The 9,963-nt window shown below is 49.1% G+C and overlaps 1 long non-coding RNA gene across 1 annotated transcript in view; it reads left to right on the top strand.

Annotated features, from left to right (window-relative positions):
• Nucleotides 1–3,645: 3,645 nt before the first annotated feature.
• LOC140475931 (uncharacterized) overlaps nt 3,646–9,963 on the top strand; it is a 46,079-nt gene continuing 39,761 nt past the window's right edge. Inside the window, exons 1-2 of the long non-coding RNA XR_011960362.1 lie at nt 3,646–3,722; nt 5,041–5,186. This is a non-coding gene — a long non-coding RNA (uncharacterized lncRNA). The remainder of the gene's footprint in view (nt 3,723–5,040; nt 5,187–9,963) is intronic.

Genomic DNA, 9,963 nt, shown 5'->3' with positions numbered 1-9,963 from the left:
GCGGTGAAGGAGGCCTAGGATCTCCATGTCCTCGGCAGAGTGGGAGAGGGAGTTGGAATGTTGGACCACGGGGCGGTGTGGTTGATTGGTACGGGTGTCCCGGAGATGTTCCCTAAAGCGCTCTGCTAGGAGGCGCCCAGTCTCCCCAATGTAGAGGAGACCGCATCGGGAGCAATGGATACAATAAATGATATTAGTGGATGTGCAAGTAAAACTTTGATGGATGTGGAAGGCTCCTTTAGGGCCTTGGATAGAGGTGAGGGAGGAGGTGTGGGCGCAGGTTTTACAGTTCCTGCGGTGGCAGGGGAAAGTGCCAGGATGGGAGGGTGGGTTGTAGGGGGGTGTGGACCTGACCAGGTAGTCATGGAGGGAACGGGCTTTGCGGAAGGCGGAAAGGGGTGGGGAGGGAAATATATCCCTGGTGGTGGGGTCTGTTTGGAGGTGGCGGAAATGTCGGCAGGTGATTGGGTTTATGCGAAGGTTGATAGGGTGGAAGGTGAGCACCAGGTGCGTTCTGTCCTTGTTACGGTTGGAGGGGTGGGGTCTGAGGGCAGAGGTGCGGGATGTGGATGAGATGCGTTGGAGGGCATCTTTAACCACGTGGGAAGGGAAATTGCGGTCTCTAAAGAAGGAGGCCATCTGGTGTGTTCTATGGTGGAACTGGTCCTCCTGGGAGCAGATCCGGCGGAGGCGGAGGAATTGGGAATACGGGATGGCATTTTTGCAAGAGGTAGGGTGGGAAGAGGTGTAATCCAGGTCGCTGTGGGAGTCGGTGGGTTTGTAAAAAATGTCAGTGTCAAGTTGGTCGTCATTAATGGAGATGGAGAGGTCCAGGAAGGGGAGGGAGGTGTCAGAGATGGTCCAGGTAAATTTAAAGTCAGTGTGGAATGTGTTGGTGAAGTTGATGAATTGCTCAACCTCCTCGCGGGAGCATGAGGTGGCGCCAATGCAGTCATCAATATAGCGGAGGAAAAGGTGGGGAGTGGTGCTGGTGTAATTACGGAAGATCAACTGCTCTACATAGCCTACATAGCCCCGTGGCCCAACATTTCAACTCCCCCTCCCACTCTGCCGAGGACATGGAGGACCTGGGCCTCCTTCACCACCGCTCCCTCACCACCAGACGCCTGGAGGAAGAACGCCTCATCTTCCACCTCGGAACACTTCAACCCCAGGGCATCAATGTGGACTTCAACAGTTTCCTCATTTCCCCTTTCCCCACCTCACCCTAGTTCTAAACTTCCAGCTTAGCACTGTCCCCATGACCTGTCCGGACTTGTCCTACCTGCCTATCTCCTTTTCCACCTATCCATTCCATCCTCTCCTCCCTGACCTATCACCTTCATTCCCTCCCCCACTCACCCATTGTACTCTATGCTACTTTCTCCCCACCCCCACCTTCCTCTATCTTATCCCTCCACGCTTCAGGCTCACTGCCTTTATTCCTGATGAAGGGCTTTTGCCCAAAATGTCGATTTCGAAACTCCTTGGATGCTGCCTGAACTGCTGTGCTCTTCCAGCACCACTAATCCAGAATCTGGTTTCCAGCATCTGCAGTCATTGTTTTTACCTAGTTTCATTTTAATGATTACATGGAGACAACATTTAGCAAATTCTGGATGGGCCCTTGCTATGCCTGCCTCATTGTCCCTCTTCAGAACCTGTACAGGCACTGTGCCCAATTCTTTTGCCATTACATCGATGACTGTGTCAGCACAGCGTCCTGCACCCAGCCTGAACTGCCGCAGTTCATCGACTTCATCCATAACTTCCACCCCGCCCCCAAATTCACTTGGTTCATCTCGGACACCTCCCTCCCCTTTCTTGACCTTTCCATTTCCATCTCTGGCGACAGTCTCCAGACGGACGTTTACTATAAACCCACAGACTCCCATCCAGGTGTACCTGGACTCTACCTTCTCGCACCCAGTATCCTGCAAGAACTCCAACCTATTCTCCCAATTCCTCCGCCTCCACCGCATCTGCTCAGATCTGGAGACATTCTACTCACAAGTGTCCCAGATGTCCACCTCTTTCGAACAATGTGCTTTTCCTCCCTCTGTCATCCAGACATTGTCCATCGCACCACCTCCACTCCCTGTTCCATTGCTCTAGACTACCCTCCTGACACACTAAAGACAGAGACCCCCTTGTCCTCACCTATCACTCAACCAGTCTCCGCATCCAATGCATTATCCTTAAACACTTCTGCCAACTCCAACTAGATCCCACCACCAAATACATCTTCCCCTCCCCATCTCTCTCTGCCTTCCGCTAGGACTGTTCCCTTCTACAGTCCTTGGTTTGTGCCACTCTCCCCACCGACCCTCCGAACCCCTAGGTACCTTCTCTTTCGACCAGAAAAGGTGCAAAACCTGCAAGGACACCACTCCCTTCACCTCCATCCAGCGCCCCAAACAGTACTTCCAGGTGAAACAGAGGTTCACCTGCCTCTCCTCCAACCTAGTTTACTGCATCAGATGCTCCTGATGTAGTCTTCTCTACATCAGGGAGACCGAACATAAAGTTAGGGAATGGTTTGCCGAGCATCACAGCCAGGCCCACAAGGGCTGACTACACCTCCCAGTCAGAGGCCACTTTAATTTCCCTTCCCGCTCCCTTTCCGAAATAACCATTGTTGACCCCCTCCATTGCCACAACAACTCACACCGCAACTTGGAGGAAGACCTCATCTTTCACCAGGGCAGCCAATAGCCCAGAGGACTCAACATTTGAGTTCTCCAATTTCAAATAACCTCCCTTCCCATCCCATCCCCCACTCTCTTCCCAGCCCATCCCCCTCCCTGCCACCAACCAGGTCTTACCTTCTTCATCTATCTCCACTTCACCATCCTGCCCCTGCCACCCCCTTTATCTGCAGCTCCCCCATACCCACCCAGAGTCCTTCAGAAGGCTTACACGGGGAATAGGTAAAAAAATGACTGCAGATTCTGGATTAGTGGTGCTAGAAGAGCACAGCAGTTCAAGCAGCATCCGAGGAGCAGTAAAATCGACGTTTCGAGCAAAAGCCCACGGGAAATGTCGACTTCTCCGCTTCCTGCCTGTCTATTTTCGATTCCAGGATCTGCAGTTTCTTTTTGTCTCTAGCACTTTCAATTAAAACCAAAGCTTTGAGCTGGCTACAGTTTTCTTTGCTGTGATATATATTCAAGAAAAACTGGGGAACTAAATAAACAAAGTCTTATTGCCATTTCAGTGTGTAGTCCTTCAAAAAAAATGTTTCATTGATACTGCACCGGGTTAGATTACTCTGAAGATCCCGCCTCCTCAACCTCCCCTCATCTGAGATATAGTGGACCCCAGGTTAAACTCATCATCAATTGACTTTCTCTAGAGAAATCCTACAGGATTATGGCAACATAACCTTTTACACTGATTATTTAATAGAAGTTATATTTAAAAATTCCTTATGACAATTCATAATCAGGGCAGCAATAGCATGGTTATATTTCTGGACTCGTAATCTGAATGCTTGAAACACTATTTTGGAGACATGAGTTCAAGTTCAATCATGGAAACCGTTCAGAATTAAAATAAAATTTAGAATGAAAAGGTATTTGTGGTAATCTGACTGTGAAACGGCTGGGTCGCTATAAAAACCCTACCTGATTTATTAATGTGCTTCAGAGAACGCAGGAGCTGGATTAGGGCCATTCATTCGCTTGAGCCGAGTGGGAGCTACCGATATAGAGTGACAGAAGGTAAAGTGGGCGCGAATTTATTTATTTTTTTAAAAATACCACAATCCCTGAGCCAAATCCTGGATCTTGCCTCCATCTCGACGCCAACCATTTAACAATCCCAATCATGGTGTCAGAGAAAAGGATGTAGCTTTGTGCTCCCATTTCACTTTCAATGATTTATTTTCACAGATGTATACGGGGGAGGGGAAGGGAAGCTCAGCAGATGCCACATGCTTCACTCGAGAGGAAAAAAAAGGATGAGTCACTCAAGTTTAACGTTCGTAGCATTGGGTTCACTTCATGAAATCCAAGCGCTGTCATCGTCAGCTCTTTCAATCAGACTAACAATGTATGAAATACAGGAGAGTTAACAAACAATTAGAATTTTTAAAACTGAAGCAGAAGGAGAAGGAAATTTTCGGTACTTTAGTCCCGTGATATGCTGGGACCATTAGCAGGCTGAGACCCACATTAAATTAATTCCTGGCTTTGGAGAGAGTCTTTCACCGAGTCTTGGTTCTATCATTCCACACCAAATTTCCTCGACCAATCCCAAAGAACGGGTGGGATGATGTGATTCATCATTTGAGGAAAGTTTTGTTTTTATTTAAAGGGACCCTGATAAGGCTTAAAATGGCAGCAATAAGTGCAGAATTGAATCTACCAAGGGGAAGATATATGGAAAATCTGTTCATCTTACTTCTCAGACTTGCACCATGTCACAGAGATTGATAGCGATTTGATGACCTTGAATAATCCAATAATACAAGTGCCCTATAATCTTCATGTGGCAGCCACATTATCACACCACCCTGCAGTTTCCCGCACAGCCCTCCTCTGACCAATACTGGGCTAGTCCAGAACCCTAGGCTAATAGTTTGGGGTCATGGGTTCAAATACCACCATGAAATTTGGATTTAATAAAAAATCTGGAATTTAAAAAGCTATCCTAATGGTGACCATGTAAATAATGCTCATTGTTATATAAAAAAAAACTCATGAGGTTCACTAATGTCCTTTAGGGAAATAAATCTACAGTCTTGTAGTGACTCCAGATCCACAGCAATGTCTTTCACTTTTAATTGCCCACTGGCCAATAAGGGATGGCAACTAAATACGGGCCAACCCAGAGACTCTCACTTCCAATGAACAAATAAAAGAAAATACATTTTACTGTCACACACATTCCTTTTCCTCCTGAAACCTCCCCACCTTGAGAGACATCATTTACGTTCACCCTCATCCCTCACATGACCCTCCTGAAATGATCACCATCCATCCTCAGCAAACTGTCCACTTCTCACACTCCTAAGTTTCTGTATTTTTCTCATTGCAGGAGAGAGCTCACAATTCCAGGGAGAGCAAAGAGTCTCGAGGGGCTGGAGCTGCAGCCATACTCCCCCTGTTCTCAGTGGAGGAGGGAACACCAGAGACTGGCAGCAATACAGTCCACGACGACCAGATGGACACATTTGATGTCAGGTAGGCGAAAGTGAGAACAGCAGATGCTGGAACTTAGAGTCGAGTGTGGTGCTGGAAAAGCACAGCAGGTTAGGTAGTATCCGAGGAGCAGGAAAAATCGACATTTCGGGCAAAAGCCCTTCATCAAAAATGAGTTTAGGAGCCTTGGGGGTGGAGAGATAAATGGGAGTGGGTGGGGCTGGGGGGAAGGTAGCTGAGAGTGCAACAGGTGGATGGAGGTAGGGGTAAAGTCAGAAGGGAGGGTGGAGCAGATAGTTGGGAAGGAAGATGGATAGGTGGGATAGCTCAGGAGGGCAGTACTGATGTGGAAGGTTGGAACTGGGATAAGGTGGGGGATGGGGAAATGAAATTGTTGAAATCCACATTGATGCCATGGGGTTGGAGGAGCCCAAAGCAGAGGATGAGGCTTTCATCCTCCAGGGGTCAGGTGGTAAGGGAGTGGCGATGGAGGAGGCCCAGGACCTGCATGTCCTCAGCAGAGTGGGAGGGGAATTGAAGTGTCGGCCACGGGGCGGTAGGGTTGGTTGGTGTGGGTGTCCTGGAGATGTTCTCTGAAGTGCTCTGTGAGTAGGCAACCTTTCTCCCCAATGTAGAGGAGACAACATGGGGAGCAACAGATACAGTAAATGACGTGTGTGGAAGTGTAGGTGAAACTTTGATGGATGTGGAAGGCTCCTTTAGGGCCTTGGACCAAGGTGAGAGGGGAGGTGTGGGCGCAAGTTTTGTGATTCCTGAGGTGGCAGGGGAAGGTGTCGGGAGGGGAGGGTGGATTGTTGGCGGATGTGGACTTGACAAGGTAGTCACGGAGGGAATGGTCTTTTATCGAAAGTGGATAGGGGTGGGGAGGGAAATATATCCCTGGTGATGGGGTCTGTTTGTAGGTGGTGGAAATGGCGGAAGATGATGCGATGTAATTGGATGTTGGTGGGGTGGTAGGTGAGGACTGGGGGGCTTCTGTCCTTGTTGCGGTTGGAGGGGTGGGTTTGAGGGCGGAGGTGCAGGAGGTGTGGATGAGATGCACTGGAGGGCATCTTCAACCACGTAGCAGGGGAAATTGCGGACTTTAAAGGAGGAGGCCATCTGGTGTGTTCTGTGGTGGAACTGGTACTCCTAGGGGTAGATTCGGCGAGGCAGAGGAATTGAGAATAAGGGATAGCATTTTGACAGGCTGGGAGGAGGTGTAATCCAGCAGCTGTGGGAGTCGGTGGGTTTGTAGAAAATGTCAGTGTTGAGTCGGTCACCGTTGCTGGAGATGGAGAGGTGCAGAAAAGGGATGTGTCAGAGATGGTCCAGGTGAATTTAAGGTTGGGATGGAATGTGTTGGTGAAGTTGATGAACTGTTCAACCTCCTCGTGAGAGCATGAGGTGGCACCGATGCAGTCATCAATGTAGCGGAGGAAAAGGTGGGGAGTGGTGCAGGTGAAACTGCGGAAGATAGGCTGTTCTATGTAGCCGACAAAGAGACAGGCAAAACTGGGGCCCATGCGGGTGCCCATGGCTACCCCTTTCGTCTGGAGGAAGTGGAAGGATTCAAAGGAGAAATTATTGAGTGTGAGGACCAGTTCAGCCAAACAAATGAAAGTGTCAGGGGAAGGGTCCTGGTGAGGGCTTTGAGGCCCTGATCATGGCGGATGGAGGTATATAGGGGACTGGATGTCCATGGTGAAGATGAGAAGTTGCGGGCCAGGGAAATGGAACTCTTAGAGGTGGTGGTGGAGGGCGTGGGTGGTGTCCTGAACGTATGTGGGGAGTTCCTGGACCTGGGGGATAGGACAGTGTTGTGGTATGTGGAGATTAATTCGGTGGGGCAGGGGCAGGCTGAGACGATAGGTCTGGATTAGTGGTGCTGGAAGAGCACAGCAGTTCAGGCAGCATCCAACGAGCAGCGAAATCAACGTTTTGGGCAAATGCCCTTCATCAGGAATAAAGGCAGTGAGCCTGAAGCGTGGAGAGATAAGCTAGGGGAGGGTGGGGGTGGGGAGAGAGTAGCATAGAGTACAATGGGTGAGTGGGGGAGGAGATGAAGGTGATAGGTCAAGGAGGAGAGGGTGGAGTGGATAGGTGGAAAAGAAGATAGGCAGGTCGGACAAGTCAAGGAGACAGTAACTGAGCTGGAAGTTTGAAACTAGGATGAGGTGGGGGAAGGGGAAATGAGGAAGCTGTTGAAGTCCACATTGATGCCCTGGAGTTGAAGTGTTCCGAGGCGGAAGATGAGGCGTTCTTCCTCCAGGCGTCTGGTGGTGAGGGAGCGGCGGTGAAGGAGACCCAGGACCTCCATGTCCTCGGCAGAGTGGGAGGGGGAGTTGAAATGTTGGGCCACGGGGCGGTTTGGTTGATTGGTGCGGGTGTCTCGGAGATGTTCCCTAAAGCGCTCTGCTAGGAGGCGCCCAGTCTCCCCAATGTAGAGGAGACAACATCGGGAGCAACGGATGCAATAAATGATATTGGTGGATGTGCAGGTGAAACTTTGATGGATGTGGAAGGCTCCTTTAGGGCCTTGGATAGAGGTGAGGGAGGAGGTGTGGGCACAGGTTTTACAGTTCCTGCGGTGGCAGGGGAAAGTGCCAGAATGGGAGGGTGGGTCGTAGGGGGGTGTGGACCTGACCAGGTAGTCACGGAGGGAACGGTCTTTGCGGAAGGCGGAAAGGGGTGGGGAGGGAAATATATCCCTGGTGGTGGGGTCTTTTTGGAGGTGGCAGAAATGTCGGTGGATGATTTGGTTGATGCGAAGGTTGGTAGGGTGGAAGGTGAGCACCAGGGGCGTTCTGTCCCTATCTCTTGTAAAAATGCCATCCCATATTCCCAATTTCTCCGCCTCCGCCGTATCTGCTCCCAGGAGGACCAGTTCCACCATAGGACACACCAGATGGCCTCCTTCTTTAGAGACCGCAATTTCCCTTCCCACGTGGTTAAAGATGCCCTCCAACGCATCTCGTCCACATCCCGCACCTCCGCCCTCAGACCCCACCCCTCCAACCGTAACAAGGACAGAATGCCCCTGGTGCTCTTCTAGCACCACTAATCCAGTATTTGATTTTCAGCATCTGCAGTCATTGTTTTTACCCTGAGACGATAGGTCGGCTAGGGTAGTCAGGCTTGTGAATCTTGGATAGGATGTAGAACCAAACAGTGTGGGGGTTCCTGAACTATGAGTTTGGAAGCTGTGGGTGGAAGATCCCCTGCGGTGATGAGGAAGATGATGGTTTGGTGATGGGAGGTGAGGTGGTGGTCAAGGGGGTGGTTGGAGGAGGTGCCTTCAAGTGGTGCCTGGCTTCAGCAGTGTAGAGGTCAGTGCGCCAAACTACCATTGCACCCACCTTGTCTACTGGTTTGATGGTGAGGTTATGTTTGGAGCAGAGGGAGTGGAGGGCTGTGCGTTATGAGGGTAAGAGGTTCGAGTGAAGGAGGAGGGGTGGACAGGTTGAGGCGCTTAATGTCTCGGCGGCAGTTGGAAATAAAGAGGTTGAGGGCAGATAACAGACCGGCACAGGGCATCCAGGTGGATGGGGTGTGTTGGAGCAACCGAAGGGGTCCTCTAAAGGTGGGCGGGAGTCTTGGTTGGAAAAGGTAAGCTCGGAGGTGGAGGTGATGGAAGAAGTGTTCAACGTCATAATGTGTATTGAATTCGTTGATTCATGAATAGAGGGGGTGAATGTAAGGCCTTTGCTGATGGCTGATCGTTCTTCCTCAGTGAGGGGCAGGTCTGGGGGAAGGTGAAAACTCGGCAGTCCTCAGTAAAGGCCCTGCGTGAAAAAGTTGCTCTTTAGGTCCCTTTTATATCTTTTCCCCCTCACCCTAAACCTATGCCCTCTAGTTCTGCGCTCTTCCACCTCAGGGAAAATACCTTGTCGATTTATCCTATCCATGCCCCTCATAATTTTATAAATCTCTATAAGGTCACCCCTCAGCCTCTGATGTTACAAGGAAAACAGCCCCAGCCTGTTCAGCCTCTCCCTATAGCTCAAATGCTCCAACCATGGCAACATCCTTGTAAATCTTTTCTGAACCCTTTCAAGTTTCACAACATCCTTCTGATAGGAAGGAGACCAGAATTGCATGCAATGTTCCAGGCAAGAAGTTGTGGTTGCGCCCAATTACAGTGTAAAGTTGCAATTCAAAAAGAATAAAGTGAATTGAGACTGAAGAACCACCCCTAGCAGATTAAATCTCTCCGTGCAGTTATCCGCACTTTGCCAATCTCAGCCTTTATACAGTTGCTATCAGATGCATTATGAGCAACAGTGAGTTCTGACTGTGCATTCATCTCCCCCAACTGGTGAGATGTGGAGGCTTCTCCAATCTATGGATGACAGTAAAAGTCTGAAACAGAGATTCAAGAAGAACAATAGAATCACAGAATCTTAGAATTTTACAGTATAGAAAGAGGGCATTCAACCATTGTGCCAGTACTGGCTCCTGAAAGAGCTACATAGCTAATTCTCCCATAGACTCCTTAACACCATTCAGTCTCTACAGATTTCCTCATGCAAAGAAATTACATGGTTCTTTTACACAAAAGAATTATGAAAATACAAATTACTGTTGACTTTTATTTATTTAATAAGCAATAAAAATTTTAAAAGTCCCAAAAAAAACTATCAGAAGTTAAGGATTTTAATCAGTTATTATTTTAAGTGCCATTCCTGTTATGATCAGAACAGCCTGCAGAAAAGGATTTACCCTCAAATGCTGAAAAGCCTGAATACTAAATGAAAGATCCATTATTTTTGTACAATGGTGTGTCTAGATCTTGAGGGAGTGGGATTTTTGCATCAAT

Source organism: Chiloscyllium punctatum, chromosome 4 (genome assembly GCF_047496795.1).
Source record: "Chiloscyllium punctatum isolate Juve2018m chromosome 4, sChiPun1.3, whole genome shotgun sequence".
Lineage (NCBI taxonomy): Eukaryota > Metazoa > Chordata > Chondrichthyes > Orectolobiformes > Hemiscylliidae > Chiloscyllium > Chiloscyllium punctatum.
This window is presented reverse-complemented; position numbering and strand designations above follow the sequence as displayed.